Genomic DNA, 24529 nt, shown 5'->3' on the forward strand with positions numbered 1-24529 from the left:
GAGTTCATGCATGTATCATGTCCACAGTGCATTACTGTATATGCATGATTTCACTGGTCACGAGATTTATGGAGTATTATGGACAATTATCCAATTCTCTAAAGAGCAGTGATGGAATACACACATACACACACAAACACACACAATGAAAGTATTTGTTGTACACAAATGTTGAGTTACAGAGAGGCTGCTCTTTTAATCATTTAACTCATTTAATTATAAGAAAACTGTTTTAATGATCTTTGCATGCATGTACTGTTTATGTTTCTATTAGAAATGTGTACACTGACCACATTCCCAAACAAGCAGAATGTAAGAGACGCACATTTGAAAAACTTCTACAGGTGCTGGATCAAAGATCAGCACACTGTACTAACAGCTCACGGCTAATCTGATTTAACAGAGCAACGTTTCCATCTGACAGAGCTCTTTGTCAGGCATTGTCAAATTACCATCTCAAACCAGAACAAACAATTTAGTGACTTACAAACAATCATCACGGAGGTGGTTGTGATGTGAATGACTGAGAGTCAATCTACTGTCAGACTGTACGATATACATTATATTCTAACAATATTATGAAATACTGCTGCCTGGCAACACAAATGTTACTGTCGGCTAGCAGGTAACATAATGTAGAAAATTCAGAGGTGGATAAACATGAGACCATTGGGAATATCAACATTGTTTGTAACTGTATAACCTTATCTTGAAAAACTGTATACAACTAAAATTTCAAATTATTATCTTACCATCGACCGAAAAATGAACGTCTCCATCATTCCCGACCACTCAAAGCGCTTTTTTTACACTACATGTCACATTCACCCATTCACATACTGGCATGGTGCCACCTGCCACTCAGTAAGCATTCACACGCCGATGGAACCGATGCAGTATGGGGTTCAGTATCTTGCTCAAGAATCCTTCGAGATGCGGACTGGAGGATCAAACTGCCAATCTTCCAATTGGTGGACGACCTGCTCTACCTTCTGAACCACAGCCGCCCCAAGCTGTGATATGGCTAAAAGAGATCACTAAATCAAGTAGAGGCTACAAAGGTACTGAGAGCTTGGGACAGAGATGTAAAGCACAGCCACATATCTGTACAGACAGGGAGGAGACTGTCATGGGTTGGCCATGGTCAGCCATTTTACCAAGCAGGACCACAACGACGTGGCTGACATTGTATTGGAAACTCATGTCATCACGGCTTACCTTGGCACGACACAGCTGAAGCGGGAAAAACCCTTTGTGAAGTAACAAAAAGATGTAAAAGGGGGACAGAAATGCCTTCAAACTACATCTACACATTGAGAGAGCACTAGGTTGCACCCACCATACTAACCATGTTTTGAACTAAACAAGCAGCCTCATAAGAATACCACATTTTCCTTGAATGCACCTCCGCTTCTGTATTGTTACTTGACAATAATATCACTTTACCAAACACATAAGGGTAAAATACTGTATTCTAGAATGGATGATCTATCTCAAGAAAGTTGTCGAAAGTTGTCTCTGCAGATTCATGAATGGACCCACATGAAAGACAGCAGTTTAGGGGCAACAGCATGTAGGTGAGCTATTCACAGAAAGTGTGTCTGCCACATTGACTCATGGTAACAACCTGCTCTCCCAACCTCTGCCGCTGACCCAGAAGTCGAACAGGAATCCAACACACAAAAAAGTGACCCAGCGCTGGGGCCGGTGACCCCGTTAGCGGAGCCCCTTCGGTACCCCAGTTTCACTCTGCAAAACATTAAAGACAACCGGACTTGATGGAAACTGCACCAAACCCAAGGGCTCCATTCTGAGGCTGCCCGCTTGGCCTTGTTTCCTGGACAGAGCAGAAGAGCAAAACCCATATGTCAGACAATATAATGCCCTGTGAAGCATACCACTTCAGTGGTGTCTGACAGGAAAGGAGAAAAAGAGCACACATGCGCAGACACACACAATCTGATTTGAGGACAGGGCTTTCTGGATGGCCGCTCTGGCAGATGAAGAGACAGCAGTGACAAAAAGTCTGTTTCAGTCAAAGTGTCAGTGTTTGCGAGTGTGTGCATGGACTCAAGTTAATGTGTTAACGTGAATCTGTTTGCATCTGAAAGTTTGTGTGTGCATGTGTGTCCAATAATAATCTTTTTTTTGTATATGTGCATGTCTTTTTTATGTCTGTCTGTGTGTATCTCAAAGGGCCTGGCATTGTTACTCGGCTACACTTGCCCTCTCACACACACTTCTCATATCTCTTTGTCCCTTGTGCAAATGGCATGTGGATCTTTCCTCTTCTATTCTGTCCTCGTGGTCCCTCAGCAATGAGTCTCTGGGCTGGCAGGAGCCATATGCCCCAACTAAACCGGCCTTACTCAGACCTCACTGTCTGCAGTCATGACCTCAAAGTCATACTTTTCCCTGTGTCGTTTTTCTTGTTTGTAGGGATGTACCGATTCATCAGCTAATCATCGGTATCGGCTGATATTCGCCTTGTTGACTGCTATCGGCCTAACAGCAAATAAGATAACATTTACCGATGGCAGTAGCCGATATTTTCCTGTTGTGTTGCATCAATTCTGCGCAGGCTAAAAAGTAGGGTTGAGACTTATGGTGTTCTGTCATCCTGTCAAAAAACGTGTTTGGGACGAACAGCGATCTTCCCTGGGACGCCTTCAGGATGAAAGGACGAAGTAAACTCACTATTAAGCTTGAATAAATACAGCCGTTTGAAGGAGAAATTTAGCTTTGGTTTCACAGTGATATAAAATGGATATTAGAGAGAGAAATAGATATATTATATATAGTGAAAAGGCTTTTTACACAGTTATTTTTTAGTGTTTCTTCATATGAAAGGTTATATTACAGGTTGTTAAATGAACTTGTTTGATTGAAACATAGTCTAAGAAAGAGCTGAATGACTGAAGCATAGTTTGGTTATGTTTTTATGATAAAGATTTCTTCATTTCCCTGGCACAGAAGGAGTGATAAATAACAACAAAATCAAAAGAAACAACAACAACAAAAGACCACTGGTATCGGCTATCAGCCCTGGATTTCACAACCAGCGCATCCCTACTTGTTTGTACTACAAATCTTGATAAAGTAAAGGAACAATTTGACCACAGAGGAATTCCAGTGTTAAAAATAAATAACGCAGGCTCTGTGTTTAAGCTCCATATGTCTCTTTTGTCTCAGCTGTCCTTCTCTGTCCCTGTCTCCCACGGCTTTCATTTCCCAAACAAACAATCCCACTCTCCCTGCCCTCCATATGCTGTTCTCTGACCATTTACCTCTTTGGCCCTCTCATCCCCTCGCGCTCCCAGTGTCCCAGTTCATACACTAGTTCAACTCCCAGCGCTGGAAAACGGGGAACACAACAAAATACACTGAGCATCTGTGCAACATGCCAGCAAAGGACACATGACTCTTACTAAGAGAGAAGACACATGGGTATTGGTTCAGCTTTGCATGGTGCTGCACTTATGTTTAAATGAGTTGTGGTCAAACTAACCCTCCCAAAACTCTACTTGGAAGTGAAGTAAAACAAAAGTGAAATATTATAATACACACTAACTGACCAGACTGAACCAAATATGTCAGTCACCACTCAGTGGTCAGCGTGCACTCTGGCCTGTAACCTACATTCTTCTAGATTTCCAGGTTTCCAAGGGACAGTGTGAGTGTGGAGTGACACTTTGCCATACCTTAGAGCAGGGATCTCAAACTATTGGGCTTTGGGGCCTTATCCAGTTCCCAAGACAATTTCATAAATACATCTACCATGTTACTTATACAGTCTCTCTTTTAAACTTGGTGCTGACTGATTAGGAGCGATGTTTGAGCCCTGCTTGCAAGGAGACAGGCGATATTTGTGCATCGTGCCGCAAATAGGGCAAAAATTTGCATGTCCACCCAAGGATCATGTTTCCATCACTGCCAATCAACGCCGATCGGAGCTGGAGTCGATAAATACCCATGACTACTGCAGACTCATTTGTCCCAGCCCACGAATGAATGCCACTTGCAACTTTTCCCACTAAATACAAAAGCCAGATGTTGGTGGGTGTTAGTCGTTTTCTGTCTACTGGGAAATGGCCTTTAGTCTACTGACAGTGAAGAGCAGTACGGAGAAAGTGGATGGAGGAAAGTTGTTCCGTCTCAGAGTTTACACGGTAGAAAGTTGGTGAAGAATACACAGCCGTCATGTTGCTCTGTCTCCGTCTCCCACAGGAGATGTCAAGTCCAATGAGGGGATTTTGTTCCTTTAGTATTTCCTTGTGTATCTGGGTTGTTAGTCTCAGTCCCTGTGGAGTTTCCAACACTGTTTTTGTGACTCCCATCTCTCAAGAGGATGAGAGTTTCCTGGCGTGTTTTGCATAGTGTCCTACTGTATTTTGTATTCTATTCAGGGAATGTCAGCCTGGAACTTGTGCGTCATGAAACTTTGGACTGCATTGGGACAAGTTCTTTTCAGTTTCAATATGGAGAAAATATAGGAGAAACATTTCAGTTTTGTCACCAATACACACCTACAGCATGAATTTCTTAATTAAAACGTCTTGTCTACATTGAAGCGTATTGCATGTGGATATATTGCGTATTATTGATTGAAATACTTATGGAAAAAAATTGTCAGTACACCTCACATTGAAAACATTAGAGTCCCCTGTACTAATCCCTCTCCGTCACATACACACAAAATCACAAACACACACACTCTCCTCCCCCTTTACCCTCCATGTCAGATGTACAGATATGATGCTTACTGGCTGCCCACTGGCCCCATAGAGGCCAGCTGAGAATGCCGATTGGCTGGATGCTGACTGTGTAGTCATGGAAACTGACTTGAGCCCTGTGTGTGACCTCACGACGGTCACATAAAAGCTGGGTTACAGAGAGGGGGGAGAGAGAGGGAAAGGGTCCATGTGTGTGTTATGAAAGAGAGGGCGAGCATGACTGACAACGTCACTCAACCCAGTTCAATGTGTGTTTGTTTGCCATAGTTTAAAAGCAGAGTCTCTTGAGCACTTACATATTTAAATACAGTACGCCTGTGTGTGTGTGTGTGTGTGTGTGTGTGTGTGTGTGTGTGTGTGTGTGGTATGAAAATAGCAGCTGACCTACAAGCGTCCCAGGAGAGGTGGCTCTGCCGTAGAGTGGATACCCATCAGAGACACGACCAACCCTGCTAAAAGAGAAACAGACAGAGTTAGCTGGATTTCACACTCCAGGCCAGCCAGGTTGACAATAACGCTGTGACACACACACACATACATACACATAAAACACCACTACAGAGATGTTACAGTGGTGAGGGGAGAAAAGAGGACAAATGAAGTGTGGAGCAGATCATCAGAGAGATTGAAGGAGAGTGGAGAGTAAAGCAGAGAGGAACAAACAAGAGGAAAATCAATGACTGTAAGAGGAGAAAAAGGAGGAGACGGGTCCCCTTACAGATGAGACAGAAGACATTAGGAATAAAGAGAAAAAGAACTGAGCAGCAATGAACGTACAGTAGGTGAAGACACAATGTGTAAAGATGCCTTTGACTTACAGAGTATATGTGAGTCGGTAACTCAACAATAACACAACTGAATGTTAAAAAAAGCGTTTGTTTTTGTTAAATCTATTGTGTTAAATGTGCAGAGCAGAATAAGTCCCTTCTCAAGAGAATCCATTCAAAAAATAAATCCTCTTTTTTTAGGAGTCTGACGAAAACACTTGTCCTTGTTTTGGATTTGGAAATTACACTGGTTAATGTTGCTAATTGTTTTGCTGCTGTGCTCGCGTTCATTGTTAAATTCATTTTGGACTCATCCTGGAGTTGCCTGGAAACCTCACGACTCCAACAAGTTACTGCACCCAGTCAAGAAACAGTATGGCTCATACCCCACCATAAAACCACAAACTGACATTTTCACAACATTTTAAAAGGTGGGCACAAATCATTGTTTTATAAGTCACAAGTAAGTCCCTAGTCTTCCTAGTCAAGTGCCAAGCCAATACAGGTAAGTCCTAAGTCAAGTCCCAAGTCCTAAACTTTGAGGGTCCCAAACCAATGCCGTTTTAACAAAGTGAAAATGTTAGCTAAGCATTAGCTCACTTACTATGTTCATATTAGCATCGACTTGCTGTTCGTTGAGCCACTCCAAATGTGGAATTAAGTTGGAAGTTGTTGCAACTCAATTTATAATTTTCGACCTGCATATTTTGTATATGACAATTTGTTTTTTTGTTGACTACCACATAGTTTTAATACAAGAACAAGATTGTCTTTTATGGTTCTTTCCCTCATTAAGAGTCAACTTGCTGGGAATAAAGAACATTAATGTTAGCTGATTCAGGAAATGAAGGGAGATGAATTGATTTGTGGCACACTTTTTAATCTCTGGGGTAAAGTATCAAGTATTTTCAAGTCCAAGTAAAGTCACAATAACTGGTGATAAAGCGCAAGTTGAGTCTTCTTTTTTTTCTAGTCAAGTCTAAAGTCACTAAATTGTGACTCCAGCATGACTCGAGTCCAAGTTATGTGACTCAGATCCACACATCTGCTAACATGCTAATCGATGACCTTTGGAGGTACTAATTGGGGATTAAGTTTCCTTCAGACAAAGCTCAGACTAGCAGTGTCCCACCTCTTCTGGTCTTTGTGCTAAGCTAAGCTAAGCTAAGCTAAGCTAAGCTAAGCTAAGCTAACTGGCTGTAGCTTCATACCTATGTCACAGATATGAGAGTGGTATCAATTTGCAACCATATAAGTACAGAGTTATCCAGTCTATTTTAGTCAAGTCCAGTGTAACTTAGTCCAGTGCGTCCAGTTCTGATTAATAGTCCAGTTTGTCCCATTCCATCCCAGTCTGTTCCATTCAGTCCTGATCAAACTCCTATCTGTTCCAATCCTCTTCAAGCCCAGCCTATCTGCATTGATATCCAATGGTTAAAGACAAGCTATGAGCTACAAATACAGTGTATAAATATATAATTTAATATAAAGTAGGTGGACTGTTAATGGGTGTTGTTCACCTGCAGAGGGACTCAGGTGCAGTTAACTTCTTTACACTAACACACACTTCTTTATTTGTACACTTTAATGCAAAACAAAGTTACCTCCAACTCTCAAAGGTGGATGTATCGGCTTTTGGCTGAGTACATCACTGGTTGTTCTTTATGGGCGTTTTTATTTTGTTAATTTAATGGTCTGCCTCTCAAGAACAAGTCAGAGCTGCTGCTCAGTGGGCAGACAAAGAAAGTGGGGAAAAACAGCATGTAGAGTCAGAGTATTTCTACATTTCACTTAATGATTAAAGGGCTTATTTCAGCCAAACCAAAGTTGATGACTGTTGAATCAATGGAAAGAGTTTTTGTCTAGTTTGAATGAAGTTTGTTCAGGGCAATTAAATGAGTCTTAGTTTGTGAAAGAGAGAAACTTGAACTTAAAGGGCGTACAGTTGTATTTTTCAGTTTCTGTCTGCTTTCTTGATATTTTGTGAGTTTATTTTGTTTATTTGTTAGACTAAGAGAGCAAACTTGCAGCTCATCTCCCAGCTGAAACTACAGGACGCCACACACACACACACACACACACACACACACACACACACACACACACACACCTGCGTGAATATATCGGCAATCGCCAGTTGTTGGCTTGACGGTGGCCAGTTTGGAAAATCTCAATATATCGCCCATCCCTAATACCCAGTACAGACACTGTGAACATGGACACAGCTAATGAAGCTGAGGACAAAGACAGCTCATTACCTGTGTGAAATACAAACTGTGGGTAAACACCCAGATCAGTGGATCTCCTCTTGGCAGGCCTCAGCTGCCTTTCTGCCACGTCCAGCCGCAAAACTGCCACCCTCCTCCCCTTGTTCCAACCCAACACCTCCCTCTTAAACATCAGCCGTTAGATAAACACTCATATGCACGCACACACACACACACACACACACCGACACACGCGCACCGTTCCATTTATTACTCTTTAAAAAGGTCACCGTTTTCTCTGGCTAAGCGCCCCGCGCTATTGATAATTTTATGCATAAACAAATGGCAAATTTGTGCCACATAAATATGTATTAGCAATTAATAATGGTGGTGTGTGTGTGAGGGGACGCCAGGTGCATGCCGAGTGGGGCTGGCTGGCTGCTGGTGGAGCCGAAGAGCTGGACTGGTGGCTTTATGTTGCGAGCTGGTCTCCCTCTTCTCCACTGTGTCTGCACAATAGCCACTTAGGCACACACCAGCGAAATGACACGCACACAAACAACCTGAGACAAGCACACATACATACATTGCACCCAAACACCCTATACACACACTGAAGACACACACAGGCATAAAAGGTACAAAAATAACACATGCACACTTACAGTATATTCCAAATGAGGTAAATTTTAACTTTAACAAATTTGCATGTAAATAAACGTGCACACGTGGACACACACACACACACACACACACACACACACACACACTAGAGCAGCATTTGTACACAGAGGCAGGCCAGAGGGAGTGATGGCACAGCGGGCTTAATGCCCTCTCTCTCTCCCACCTAGAGAACAATGCATCCATTACATTTCACACACCACTGAGAGCAAAATATACACATGCTTCAGTTGCCAAGGTGCATGTTAGTTTCATGAGGGGAAACATAAGCAGAAATAAGCTGAGGTCCAAGCAGAGCAGGTCAGTGATTGAGTTTGCTTAACATTTAGAGTCCTTGTCCTGGTGTTGTAAAATAACAAAGGTATTCTTATTAAGCAGCTTCACATACAGATGATATGGCTTCTGTTGTTGGTCATTGTAATAGTTACATTGAGACAAAGCTAGCCCTGTTGGGGACTGCCTCATCCACTGTGTGGGAAACTGTCCCAGACTGGTGCAGTAGAAAAGCTCGAGGAAGTGGCTGCACACGGCTCTTTAACGGAGGCTGCATGGTTAACCACACGCACTTTTGCCAAACCAACCAGTTACTCATCCTTTTCTCTCGTGAAACCAAAAAATGCCTTTTGGAAACACTTCCAAAAAAGCACAAATGTCAGCTTTGTGTTGCTTGTTGCAATTTGTTTTTGGAGTGTGGCATATACTCATTTTTTGCCCACTGTGCCAGTCAGGGGAAAAAACTTGACGGTTGGTAAGAACCACAGTGGCAGTGGGTGTTGTCTGCCCACCAGCTTCGGGGGGGCAGTAATAAGCACATAACAGCTAACACAATGAGGCAAAGAGGATGCTGGACAAGCGACACAAAGATAACATTTATGCTTTATCCAAGTTTTTTTTTTGGTTTTAAAAGAAAATAAAGACTTCGAGGATGCTTCCCTAAGCTTTTCTGTGGGAACCATCCAGAACTGTCGCCCATGCAGTTGATGAAGCAGTCCTGAAAGTGGCTAAGCTAAAGGACTTGTTATAAATTTATCTACTGACATTTAATCAGTAAGTGAAAAATTTAGGAGTAGTTAAAATTAGGGGTGTAACAATACAACAATCTGGATCAATGTATCTGTTCGGTGTTCAACGATCCAATATAACTAATGCAAAATGAAAACATCGATACATATTGTCATCAAAGTTCCCATGTCACGTCTGTGTCACCATTTCTATCCAAGCACACGTCCTTCCTGAACATTCAGTCGGTACATTTACATCCACGCAGAAGTCGAGCTCATAGCTTGGCTAATCAGTCAAGTCAGACTTCTTGTCTTGTTTGAGTATACATGCAGAAGAGAAAATCGAATTTCTGACCAAGTACGTCTGACTACGCCCCAATAGGCGGCGCTGTGTCCCTTTTAATATCGTGCGTATTGAACTAGTTCCGGTTCTTGTCCAGAAACTTTTTTTCAAATAAATTCGCGTTTCGCGTTTTCCTTCCATCCATAAACTTCAAAATGTCGGAGCATGAATGTAGTTTCCTCGTCCGTCCAGAAGTGCGTCTTCTGCTTCTCGGTCACCATGGTGTTTGTTTGTTTGTTTTTCCGGGAGTTACTGAACTGCTGCTACGTCATCTCCTTTTTCCGGGTGAAAGCCCGCAGGAGAAAAAGTGGTGCATGAGCAGAACGCCAAGTCCGATTCCAGTCGGACTAAGTGGATACACGCAGCAATAGTTCGATTTTCAATCAAATTATCTAGGTGTGTTAGTCGAGCTACAGATAGTCCAATTTCAGTCGGACTAAGCTGTTTACGTCGGACTAAGCCAATAATTTGATTTTCTCAAGCTGCATGTAAACGTACTGAGTGCTAGTGGCTCAGCACCAGGTAGACAATGGCAAGCAGACAAGAAAAAGACAATGAGGCTCTTTACTGATATTTCCTATCAATCGCATCAAATCATCTCATATGGACTGAATCAAATCAAAATTGTTTTGAGGCAGACTTTGTGATGTCAGCAAATATCATGTTGTCATGCAAAGAATCTATATAATATCGTCTACAACAAAACTTGGGATTTAAACCCCCAGTTATGACAACACAAGAATCTAGAAAAGAAAGAAAAAGTAGGAAAGAACAAATATAATCCCACCCTACTGCACCCTTTTCCCTGTCTAATTTTCCCTCATATTCCTTTGATACTGTGTAATACTGCAATGGTGTAATATGAAAGTTTATTGTGTTCTGAGTCCAAGATGTACCAAATAAAGGGTTGCCAGTTCTTTGAAAGTAAGAGGCTTTGTTTTTTAAAATGTATCATCTTTTGCCATGATAGTTTTCTTCCAAAATATATATCAGTATAAAATGGTGTGATGTAACAAGGAAACAACGAGTTTCTGACCTGTAATGAGGTTCACTATCGATCCAGATAAATTGGGGATGATTAATAAGGGATCTGGTTCTACTGTATATTAGAGTGAACAAGTGTGGAAAATAATGTTAAAAAGAAAACATTTGGGAGAAATCTTAATGTGGATTATAAAACATAAAACTTCATGTTTAAATTAAAGGGAAATAATTGAGCAGTTGAAAAGATGAGTACGTTCCAGGCATTGAGAAAGTTTCATGAAATCCTTGTGAGGCATTGGTGCAATATGCTAGAATATCGAAGGGCATCACTCCAACCGCACTGGGTCATTTAACGGCCACAGCACACACAAGACACTTTGTGCAGACACTAGTAGACAACATACAGAATACTGGATTATGTGCCAAATGTTATGAAACAGCATTTTCTGGACTACTGACGTATGCTGCAGCTGGGTAATAGGACTCTATTGGGGTGGCTGAGTTTACTTATTTACACGTTAGGGATTTAGCTGATGGTTTACTCAGCATAACTTAGAAAGTAACACATCACAGTACAATAATCTATTGGCTGTATAACTTTTTAAAGGTTCCCAGGTTTTGCAAATATTTTATGACGAGAAAAATGCACTTGCTAGGTTTGTTAAACAAAGATTTAACATGTGCCAGTCACATGGTAATCAGGTCAAAGAACTTGCTCATTAAAGAGTCAGAAGTGAACTTTTGAAACAGATAGCCATTCCTGAAGCAACTGCAGTGAGAAGAATCAAATTATGAAAATACTGTGTAAACCTGATGAATACATTTGCCCTCAGTCACTTTTAGGACAGCAAAACCAGCAAGGGATATCTAAAAAAATATTGTGCAGGAGTTGCAGCGGCTGTGTGTGTGCGTGTCCGTCTGTGTATGTGTATGTGTGTGTGTTATGTTGTCCGTCTGGCGTGGTGAGAGCAGGCTGGCTCCCCTGTAGAGCACTATCACTCTGCTTGGCTAAACACAATCACACAACCTCAACCCGACTCAAACGGCCCACTGAGCGACGGAGCGAGAGAGGCAGAGAGCAGGGAGCCTACATGGATATATGTATGTATGTGTGTGTGTGTGTGTGTGTGTGTGTGTGTGTGTGTGTGTGTGTGTGTGTGTGTGTGTGTCCTATGTGCACTTGTAGGACAAAAGGCAGCCCCATCTGTTCCATTGTCACAGGGTCTTTAATACGGATCAGATAAACATGACATTTGGGATGAGTGGCCAAGCTCACGTCATAAACCCTGACATCAGACCCCTGTCTACTACTGTGTGTGTGTGTGTGTGTGTGTGTGTGTGTGTGTGTGTGTCCTCGTGTTTCTATCAACCCGATAAAGCAGTGCACATTCACCGGTGTGTATCTTCTCATGTTACTTTCAATCTTACCACTATTTCAATCATTTGTAAGTGTGTTTGTCCTTTCTGTGTGCGCACCGTTGTTGCGTGCACCTATGTGTGTGTGTGTGTGTGTGTGTGTGTGTGTGTGTGTATCAGTTGTATAACCTGCTCCCATTCTCAGAGGTGCAGGGCAGGGCTGACACACTGGATCTGTAGCGGCTGTGGGAGGATTAGCGGCCCATTGGCCTAATCAGAGGAGGTAATCAGACTATTCTCTATCATGACAACAATCAGTCGAGAGAGACACACATCTGCCTATTGAGCTCAGCTCTAATGCCATAATAGTGATGAAACATCTGGTCATTTGGGGCTCAATGCAATCAAGAGGATTGGGACAGTTGCAGATGGCAAACCTATAGTAATTATCTGTTTTAGGCAACAGAGGGATATGCACAACACTCAGGTTCACAGGCCGCTGTGCTTCAGTAACAATGAGCTCACACTGCGAGAAGCATGTCAGTAGAGCTGAAGAGAGCACAGATTCGATTTCCATCATTCAAAGCACCATTCTGGGCTTTTAATATGAAAGATAAAGACACAAATGGGCACACAGCCCTGACTGCATTATTTTTCATCTTCTGCATGTTATTTTCTCATACGTAAGCCATGGGTGCAGTGCTTTTTGGCAAAGTGGTGATGCCTGAAATGGTCATACAGGATGATACTTTCATTAAATTAATTGTTTTCGCAAGTCATTTATCATGCAATAATTCCAAACATTAGCTGGTTTCAGCTTCTACAATGTGACAATTTGCTGCCTTTCCCTTTTTACATCATTGCAAATTTATTGGCTTTAAAAACAGTCAATCTGCAGACATCATCTTGGGCTCTGCAAACTTGTGATTGCTGTAAATTGGTCATTTCTTTTATCATTTTCTACCATAATAACCAAAAGGTTATTTAATTATTAAGTCATGTGGCTAAGGCATCCCACATCCCTTACACATTAAAATCTGAAAGGACAGAGTAAAGTTATTATTGATGCATCCAGGGGACACACTATTATTTTCCCCAATAATGCTACATTGTGAACTGCACATCTGTGTTGAAATAAGAGGAACAGTTATGCCCCGTGACTTTTCTTGTTTTGATAGTATTTTTTATGGCACAGAAATCACTGAGAGTGAAACTTGTGCTTTGAATGTTATTATCACACTGTCCACCTGCCTGCTCTCAATCTCGGCTCTCTCAAACTCTGTGGCACAAACGTCTCCGCGGACTGCAGTAGACAATAACCTTATACATATATAGGTTCATAAAATCTACCCATCTTTACAATTTGTTGGATATTACTGAAGACATTCCTGTTCTCTCATGTTGCACCATCAAATTTGTGATAGGGTATAAAGTCTGGAGCATGGATGTATAAAGAGACCTGGATACAGCATTGGAGGCGGGGCCCCGTTCATTCCTCTGAAAGTTGCTCAGTGGTGCATGAAGCCGAAAAAGCTCTATTTCTAAGGTATGAAATTACCCGGATGATCAGCGCTGCTTCCGCATCATTGGGCCCATAGAGCAGGCGCCGAGCGAGTGCAGCTGAGCAGCCAACCTTCGCTGGCTGAGCGGCTGACTTCAGGTTTAGCGCTCTGCTAACTTGAATGGTGATAATAATAGATTGATCTTGTGGAGATTTTAGACTTTACAAGTGTTATCGGAACCAAACAGATTAAATCTTGATGGTGCAACGAGTCATTTTGCGAGGGTTTGATGATTTACAGACATCGGATTAAATCAGTAAGTGTAAGTCTATGGGAAAAAGTATTTTTGGGCCCCATGGCGACATCATGACGGACCCTGGAAAATGCAGTACCATTGTTTCCCCGCTATGAAAATTGGATAGAAAGCCCAGCGCACTCCCTGGATGCCTGGTCTGGAGCTGCTCCACAGACAATGAATTGTGAAAGATATAATAGATGATTCTTAGAGCACTCGGGGGGACGTTCTGAGTATATGGGTACGTTTTCTGTTCCACAACTGAGAACACTACAATAGAATAAAGCTCAATTGGGTATAAAAAAGAAAACAAACCTTCTGTGGGTCCTGAAAAACAGGAAAACAGGCTCCCATGAGCTTTAAGAGCGAAAGAAGCTTATGTTCATGAATTTTGACTCAACTTTCTTAGACCATGAAAATAACATATTGGAATTCCTAATTTAGGTGGTGTTCCCCTTTAAAGCACCCCAAGTCTATATCTGTTTTTGCGAGCTGATTTTCATACTGACATGAACTAAATCCAGTTGCTGCCTGCAAAGTAGGAAATCAGTCTAGAAATAGCAGCAGTCAGTAGTTGGTATACAAAAGGTAATGGTAAGATAATAAGACATTCAAAATCATCAGTGTTGTTTTAAAGCCAATAAGAGGCAACAAACAATTTGATATGTTAAAAATGAGCATCAATTTTCAGCAGTTCTCTTTCATAACTACAAGTGAACTCTTCACTCCTGAGTTTCACAGCAGAGTTTAATTTGTCAACATCACACATGAGACTCTTGGCTCTCCTCGTTTCCCCTGGGGACATTTTTGTTCATACGCACAATGGAAAACAAACAACGAACGCCAACATCATTGTCTTTACAGGTGAATTTCAGGTGATGATCCACAGGCAGAAACACATCAAGCCGTGTTTGGCCATAGATAGCTTTGTTCTTCAGAGCTCGCTGTGTTATACACATTAATACTTTCCCATTTTCCCATCTGCTGAAGGAAACGCTGCCAACACTGGCGTTACCCTGAGAATATTTCATGGCAGCGAGGGTGGAGATAATTTGAGTTTTGAGACCTCTGTTGTCTTTTGTTCTTAAATTCTCATACCAAATCCAGTACAGTTTTTTATATGTGGAGTGATTAGGCATGCTCTTTTTCCTGCTATGGAGTATTGATCCAGTATCTTAAAGTTGTCAAACCATAATGTGAACCAGATAGGTTTTTTAAAAAAAAAAAAAAGGATTCGCTTACTACGGAGGTTTCCCCAGTTTGTTCCCCTGCCCCCTCAAACCAAAAGTGTAACCAACTACCGCCACCACATTCCACAGTGTCTGAAGCTGCAGCCCAGTGGGCCAAATTACCTGACTAACTACACATACACAGAAGAACACACATGCGTCTAGTCTAAGCAAAATACTGACCTCCACTGGATACCCCCAAAGAGTAACCAAATTAATGCGTGCCCCTGTGTGTGTGTGTGTGTGTGTGTGTGTGTGTGTGTGTGTGTGTGTGTGTGTGTGTGTGTGTGGATACGTGTGTTTCCTGTCTGGCTCGGTGTGTGAGTGTGGCTGCTCTGAGACACAGAGACCAGTCAAACGCTCCAGTGGAATAAAAGAGCCATTGTTCACCAAGGTGGTCCCTGTAGGACCTCCACTCCTACCCCTTTACACACACACACACACACACACACACACACACACACACAAAGACATATACATACATATACAGTACACTCACACATTCAAACATACACACAGTTTGTAGGCCGCCAGACAAACACACATAACACACACTCCCCTCTGCCTAATCACAGCTTTGTGCTGGAGGGTGGCAGTTGCACAGAGGTAAATATTTGGGTGTGGGATGTAAATGCTGGTCTGTGTAAATCACACACTCAGACACACTCATGGTAGTCTGTGTAATTCAGACATAGCTACTTCCTTCCTGTGGGGTGATGATGTTTAGTCTCACCCCACCGCAATCTGATTGGTGCGTTTGATCTCGTCCACTTCCTGTTTAGGGGCACTCCGACCCCTCCTGGCTCAGATCTGGGATCAGCCTTCATTGGACAGATTCGTGCGCACCACATGTAGGAGGGTTGATAGCTAGTCTGAGATCAGATCTGTCTGCCTAACGGCTGATTCATCCCAACTGTCTGCGTCACTTGGCAAATGGGAGCACGCAGGATGAATGAACTGGTGTCCTGCAGCAAACTGTTGCATCATCTCAAGGCATCTTTTTTTGGTCGGTTTTTTTTTTTGTGCCAGAAATCATGTGCAGAAGGAAATACTGTTCCCTTGTTTGTGGTGATACATTTTTAACTTCAAGAATGCTTGTGATTCTTTCTCAGGCCTGTTTCTTCTATCATCATCACAACTATCAAATGGACCTTAACCATAGCCAAACGTACGAATGACAGTGTGAACAACCTCCCACTGAAACCATCCACACCCAAAATGTTTCTTAGTTTGCATGTGTGTATGTTGGGTGTGTGTCAGAAGCTGCAGAGCGTAAAGGGGAACATGATGATTACAACTTTGTATGCAGTATAAGCATTTTGACATTGTGCTTTTAGCGCATTCATAAATAGGTTATTTGGGGCATTAAGGGAAGGAAGTGAGTCAGATATGTTCAGTGGCATTCTGTGATATCCCAGTGTACTGTGTGGTCAACTCAAGCTTCAGTCAAAAGTCTCAGCCAGGGACTGTACATCCTATTTTATATTATATTATATCTATATTGGTTAATTCCATTCCTCATGATTTGCAACCAGTGCCAAAGTCCCATCCTGATGCAGGAAGAAGTGTGCCTGTATGTAGCGAGGAGGAAATTAAAGGCTGGGCTATGCTAGAAAACAACTGGTTCGTACAAAGTGCTGGTCAGTCACACTATGCTGAGCACAAGTAAAACGCTGTAGCTGGAAGTCCAGTTTTTTGGAAATAATTCTGGTTCCCAGTCAGCTACAACAGCAATGGAGAGAGCTGTGTACATGCTAACACACATTCAACGGCATCACTCAGACGTTAAATTCCACATGCCACCTAATGCGCAAGTTGTGTTTCTTATAACTGTATTTGTTTTATACTTTCAATTTTATAGCGTAAGAGATGCTTTCAGTTTATAGTCTGTAGTGACTTAGTGCCTTTTGGGAAAGTGTTTGTTCAGTGTTTGGAGAGAGAAATACAGAAATGTTGAAAAGTTCCTCATCAAATCGTGATTTTGATGGTCAAAGGTCATGGTTAAGGTCAATGTGGCCTTGCCTCTGTCTCATTCTCATGTATGCAGTATCTCAAGAAGGCCTTGAGGGAATTTCTCCGTATTTGGCATAAACACTCCCTTAGACTCAATGATGGACTGATAAGATTTTGGTGGTCAAGTCAAAGGTCACTGTGACCTTGCATCCATCTCTTTCTCATCATCACAACATGTCAAGAACGCCTTGAGGGACTTTCTTCAAATTTGGCTTAAATGTCCACTTGGACTCAACGATGGACTGATTAGAGTTTGATGGTCAGTGGTCAAAGGTCAAGGTCAATGTGCCCTTGCATTGGTCTCATTCTTGTGAACACGATATCTCTGAATCTCTAATCTTGGGTGCCCACCTTTAAACTGTGCTAATTGTTTAGATTTAGACCAAAGTAGCCAGGTGACAATATGCTCAGTCCCCAGCAAGAGGAATTTGTTTAACTGCACTACTATCTGTTAGAATGAAATGAAAAGAAATGCATCGTTATGCATTTGGATTTTTTTCTGCTGTACAGAACTCACACCAGACCGTGACTCCTTGATCAGCTTATGAGTCTGTTGCTAAAAAAATCGTTTATGTACGGGGATGGCACTGCACACTTCTAGACCGTTTTTAGATGACTTTATATCATGCAGGGAATTCCCGTAACACAGAGGCAGCCATGCTTTACTGGCATGCAAACTAGTGTGGTAACGAGTTAGTTCAATAACCTGTTTTCATGTACCATGTAAAGATAAATACATAGTTTAGCCATTATACCAACGACAATATTTGTTATTGTGATGCAATACCTATTTCAATGTTAAATACATGAAGTGGAAGTGGAAAAACAGTGCCTGCTGTTCAGTCAACAAGGACTGTGAGACTGGCACTATCCTTCTCATAACACAAGAGCACAACCAGCACATTCATGGTGTTTTTGTTTTTTTTTCTTTTTTTAACTGTCTGTCTGACGAAACCCTCCAGTAAACCTCTTGATGTCCAGACCAAACAAGCTTTCGTGAAGGCAAAAGCTTGCAACCACTTCAATACAATTGCACACTGGACAGCTTACTCATCTAACTGAGGTAGTGGCCCCAGGAGAGGGGAGGAAAAAACAGGTCACATGGTTGAGACATTTACTAGTTAGATGCTGAATGCACTTTCATTTAAGATATGGGAAGCAGAAAATTTAGATTACACAGTAGTTTATCTTTAGTCGGAAATAAATGAAAGCTACTGTTAAAAAATAGGTCTTGTGTAACTGTCATAATAACTCAAATAGTTAATAAAGTCAGGAGATAAATTAAGCGTGATTTATTATGGCAAAGTCAAATGTCATGTGACGAAAGTGTGGATATCACGATATCCATATTTACTTTACTTTTTTGTCTGCTTAAGGTTTAGCTTGGTTTCGATTACAGAACCAATACTAAACATCCAAAACAGTTACGGAGGAAATAGTTCTCAAAGCCCACAGATGTATGATAATAATTTAATGTGCACTGAGTGGATTCAATGGTTTGACTTATTGGTGTGGTCGTTTATGAGAACAATGTAAAAAGCAGTAGTTAAAAACACCATAAAAAAATCACACTACCAGCCCCCTTTCACCACTGTGTGCTCCGCTGTCCTAAAATAAAAGATGTTAAGAATGAGAAACCTCTTTCAGAAGAAAAGGGAAGCAAAAAAGGACATGTCACAAAGAAAAGCCTTGAACAGAAGAGGAAGGAATTGAAGACAAGACAAATGTGATTTTGCTAAAGTTATGCTTCTGAGAAACGGCACAGAATGTCACGGAAACAAAGTCACATTCACACGAGCGATCTTATGACGCCCTCTTCCAAAACACACAAAAACCCAAGAGCATGACACAATGGCCACATTACAAATATCTTGTTTTGATACAGTAAACCAGGGGCTTAGACACTGGGATTGAAAGGGAACACCTGAAATTTCAGCCTTGAATTGTGAAATATCTACACGGTTTTGTCTGCAAAAAACAGAAGTGAAAACTTCCTCATATATAAAAATACATAAATATAGAAAGAACAAGAACATTTGGTAATTACAGTAGATTTTCTGGAGGATACAGGGGTCAGCTACCATCTTGGCCGATTTTTTTAATTTTTAGTGAAGGAAAGTGTCACGTATTTATCACACCGTGGGTCCCATTTGCAAACTGACTGGTTTAATTTTCTACAGTTCCTCGTATGATTCAGCAGGTTTCAGATATTGCGCTCTAAGGCAATTTTCCTACTGCCAAAAGATTAAATTTTTCTTTTAAACTGCAACTAGTGGCATATAACGTAAACTGCAGTGACCACAAATGTAGGAAATGTCACTTCAAGTCTTTGATTTGAGTTTTATTAAATCCACAAATAGTTACATAATGGGCAACATACTGTAGAAACATACAGTTAACTTCTCTGCATAAGACGTTACACACACACACACACACACACACACACACAAATGCACAATATTTAAAAGAAATCTGGCAAAAGCAAAATAAAAGCACATAACGTGTCCTTTAAAAATTGTGAGGAGATTAATTTGCCACAAGAGCTTCAGTCTATCTGTGATATAAACTGGACAGTCACCATGGAGGGGGTCAAAAGTGGAAAGCACTTGTTTGTACTCACTTGACTGTTTGTATTCGAGTTTGCTTTTGACAGCTGTGGGCTGACACACACACACACACACACACACACACACACACACACACACACACACTTACTGCAGGGTTTCGTGGGAGCTTTGCGGACAACTGAGCATCAACTATGGATTTGTGGAGGCCGTGATCCATTGCAGATTTGCCCTTTTGACCTAATCACTGAGAGTTAGTTGTTTTTTTTTGCACAACAACTTCTGCTATTTGCTATCTGCTTTAGGAAAAGCCGAGGAGGACAGGAAGGGAGAAAAGAGGAGAATAGAAGGGAAGAAGTCCAGAGTTGCCAAAGCCACTCAACCATCGCAACCATACAGCGAACATGTCTCATTATCCAACTCTTTGGTATAGAACGAGGGAACTTAAAAACCAATTGCCAGATTTGCATTAAATTTGATGTATACACTAATATGCTGGAGATTATTAGGTTCTAATAAGCAGATTGCAATGAAAATCATGCTCTGCAAACAATGGACACACTGAACTTTGCTTAAATTGTTCATAAGGTACCTAAAATAAGATACCCATGGTCCTCTGAGGACAAAGCCTGAACATTTTAATGGCCCCTGGCTTGACATCTAGTGCCACCTGGTCACAATTACTGCTAGAGATATTCACTACACATACGGACACATCTTTAACACTGAATGTTCAAACTAAACTGACTATACTGGACCCTTATACTGAACTAACCCATTGTTGACACTTCTTCAATCAGTAGCTTTTAGCAGTGGAGCGCCACTTACTGGTGACTGAGAGCACGGAACTAGAATTACCGCCTCGTGGCTGTATGCCTCCGTGCACCAGTCAAATTTTTCTTAAAGTTTACATCCATGTCTGTGAAATGGATGCTTCACACCCATTGTCCCCCCACCAGCACAGGAGATCTATACAATCAGCACAGTTTCAAGGTGGACACCCAAGATTAGTGTCACCAATTCAGTATCTGACAAAATATTTCCCCTTCTGTTCCTGAGATATGACGCTGAATAATAGCCAGATAAGTGTTTTATGCAGAACATTATGATGTCAAAGTGAAGTTGATCACTTCTGTCATCACTTAACTATTTTATCCAATTAGACATTTGTGTGAAGTTTTGTCATAATTAGTGTATTAATTCTTGAGTTATGGCTAAAAACATATTTGTGAGGTCACAATGACCTTGACCTTTGACCACAAAATTCTGATCAGTTTATTCTTCAGTCCAAGTGGACATTTGTGTCATATATAAAGAAATTCCTCATTGTTTTTGAGATATCATGTTCACAATGATGGGATGGACAGAAGTATGTACGGAAGGACGGACAACCTGAAAAAATAATGCCTCCAGCTACGACTGTTGCCGGTGCAAAGGCATAAAAAAACAACTGCATGGGACTACTTTCAAAATCAAAATCCCTTTTCACATCCCAGCACTCCCTCCATCTATGCTGTCTGTCCGTTCTGTGACCTCTGACTTGAAAATACACACACTGACCCCAATCTGACCCCATAACAAAAAATACACACACACACACACACACACACACACACACTTCCACTGGATGGGGGAGCTGACATAAGCGAGTGTGTGTGAGTTAAAGGTAGAGACAGGAGCAGTCTGGGTGCGCCTTTCATGCACCTACAGTATATGTTAATTGTTAATAATCAAAGGACAGTCATGTTCGAAGTCCTGCCCAGGGGGCAATTGTGGCCCGCAGACAGGTTTTAAATGTCCCTCGGCTTGTATTTTGAAATACACTATATGATTAACACAATATTGGTTAATCAAGCAAGATCACTTTCCTTTTTGTTTTTCCATTCACCTCAAAATAGCAGGGCAATCATACAGTTAGGAAGTAGGAACTTTTACACTGCCTCTTCAAGGCTGGATTGTCACACCATTATGCTGCCTCACCATCCTCGCCATTTTGTATTAAAGGTTCAATCACAGAATGGGGGGAAAGCATCGTCTCGCCTTTAAGCTGACATCGGAGGTAGTAACAGCACCAAAACGATGCCTGTTTAAATGGGACAGCCTGCAAAACAAGATCATGGGCAGCACGGGTGTGATATTTTGATGACATGTTATGCATGCCATCCACCAGGGGAGATTTAAAAAGTAGCTGTTAGCAGCTAACTCAAAAAAGAGCAGCAGCCGAAAATGTCCACAATTTGGGAAAACAATGAGGTCTGGGAGCTCCTTACCCTCCAAACAGAGGACAAAATGAGCCACAATGTAACAGGGACGATAAATGGGTTTTTTATAAGATCCCAGATGATGTAATTTTTCATTTAGTGGTTCGTTAAACATGCTATAGTGCTGCTAACATGTTAACTATAACTATAACATTTTTATCAGGTTTGTAATTCTGTTTATAATTTGTAGCGGATAAAAATAGTTGTGTGCTGCATATCATGATATCGTTATATTTTCTGAGAGGGTTATTAGAACGTAAACATCCTGTACCATTGCAACCATATTGAATTGAATGTAATAAGCTGAACCAGCAACAGACTAAATGTACTATACTGAGGACAGAATAATGTGTCACTGTGTTACGAACAAGGCTGATTTTTTTGACTTCTTACAAAAAATGAATCAAGACCACTCTTCAGTCCCGTAGGTAAAGGTTCAAGGTCTAATAAATCTTAAATCCTCACTCTATGTGAACAATGCTACAAGTCAGCTGTCAGTTCTAGTGCTCTGGACAGTCTGGGTTGCTTGTTTTCTCTCCAGAGATCTGGCAACCCTGAAGAAGATTAGAGAGGAAACATCAACAAGACAAAATGAAGGAAAAGGATGTGCTGTATTCCTACCACCTACCTGTTGCACATCTCCCTCTTGGCAGTCACTAGACGCACACGGACACATACATTTTACCCCACAGAGCTGTGACAGGGAGAAGAAAGGAGGAGGAAGGTTGATAAAAACACTTAGGGCTGTCTTGGGTTTGACAGGGTGAGTAAAACACACCAAGCACAGATCCCTCCTCATGTCCACACACACAGACACACACACACACACACACACACACACTCACACACACTGATGTCTCTATTCATTTAGACTGTCACACTCACACACCCCCAAGAGATCTCACTTCCTCTGTCAGCCGGCTAAATTACAGCTCTCCTTCTTCTTGTCTATCTCTCTTTTCCTTTCTTTCGGTCTCTCTCACCTCTGTCTGAGAGACAGACAGCAACAAAGACACATATTTGGCATGTTGTCGCTCTCTAGCTGTCTCTCCGGCTCCAACACAACAACAACAACCAGTGTCTGAAGACGTCGCAGAAGACCAGATGTGTTTCTTAATGTTTTAATGTGATTAAGTGTTCCGAGTAAAACAACGACATTAGGGAGAGAAATATCATTTGTGAAGGGTTGTGCGGGTCAGTGAACTGGTCTGCCCTCTGAAGACAAGGACTGTCTTATGGCTCTGCTGGCTCACACCCTGACGGCTCAGCTGGCTCAACTGCTTAACTTATTGTGGACAATCAGAACAGAACCCACCTGACTGTCAGCCAAACAAATTAGCCAGAACAGCAACAACAAATTCACTTTCTAGGCCAAATATAATGAAGGCATTTAATTGTCTCATTAGGGAGAGAACATATTTGAAACTAAGTGAAAATGCTTGTGGTACTAGATGATAAGTTCCAAGCAAAATGTCCAAATCTTTTCCCATGTCTTTGTCTTTCCATGTCAAGTCAGACTTGAGTAACCTCTGGCAAGTGGTCTTCATTATGTCCGCCATCGTAGTTAGCATGCTAACAATTGCTAATTCACACTAAACAGAGAGTGCAGCAGGGGTCCATAGTGTCTTTAGTTTTGTAGGTATTTGAATTAATCTGATGATGGTGCTCGATGAAAAATGTGGGGCTAACCAAAGTTATTACATTTGATTCTGAGGGGGACGTGAATGTCTGGACCAAATTGGATGTCAATGCAGCCAGTAGGTGTTGCAATATTTCAGTCTGGACCAAGGAGATGGCCCAGTGGACCAACAGACACATCTACACTGCCATCCACGGAGCCATAGCACCACTTTTGTTAAAGGCGATTTAGGTTTGCCTGGCGTAATCTATGGAATAACTGTAAGGTTGAGCAGTGTGCTTTTTAGAAGTTACATGCATAGATCTTTTTTTCTTTTTGGCTGGTTGATAGTTGGCAGGGCTGATCTATTAAGGTGTAATAAAGCTTTTGGGTAAACGTGTCCACAAGGGATTTTGGTGCTAAACGACCTTAAGAGTAAGAGATCCAACCCCAGAGCAAATTCTGCTTTTGCTGGAACGCCTGAACACCTGCTACCTACAGCTTTTTTTTTTTTGTCTTAAACCAACGACCAGCAGCGACAAAAAACTCAACAAGAAACATCTACTGACACTGTCTGGGCGCTCCTTGGTCAGAGAAAGCCGCTGTTGCTGACTGAATGTAAGCCCACACCACCCACTGCCAGCCAGCCTTCTTCTTAGGGAGTGACTTGCCCTAGACATGCCAGAAACAGAAAAGAAAGTTAACAGTCACTCCCGTAAGAGTAACAATAGTCTGTCTTATTTTTCTGCTCATGGATTACAGGCAGGAGCTGTTAATAAATGGCAAATTTCTAAATGAGAATGTCTTACACGTTGTCTACGTCTGACACATTTCAACTGCATTTTTCCATCAATATGCACTTTTTGTAGTACAGATATGCTTTAGTTTGAATCAATACTGCTGTCTACACCAGTCATGACTCAGCTACCTCCCCTCATGGCAATGGCACTCCCCGATTACAGTGTTCCCCCCAGC

The 24529-nt window shown here is 41.7% G+C and overlaps 1 protein-coding gene across 2 annotated transcripts in view; it reads right to left on the minus strand.

Annotated features, from left to right (window-relative positions):
• Positions 1–24529, minus strand: part of sox5 (SRY-box transcription factor 5) — a 301706-nt gene that overhangs the window by 236242 nt on the left and 40935 nt on the right. The window contains exon 2 of one of the 2 annotated variants that reach the window (XM_050035821.1): positions 5118–5185. The gene's annotated coding sequence lies outside the window, so the exon portion shown is untranslated. The remainder of the gene's footprint in view (positions 1–5117; positions 5186–24529) is intronic. The other variant, XM_050035822.1, reaches the window with a different exon arrangement.

The sequence above is a fragment of the Epinephelus moara genome, chromosome 23 (assembly GCF_006386435.1).
Source record: "Epinephelus moara isolate mb chromosome 23, YSFRI_EMoa_1.0, whole genome shotgun sequence".
Classification (NCBI taxonomy): domain Eukaryota; kingdom Metazoa; phylum Chordata; class Actinopteri; order Perciformes; family Serranidae; genus Epinephelus; species Epinephelus moara.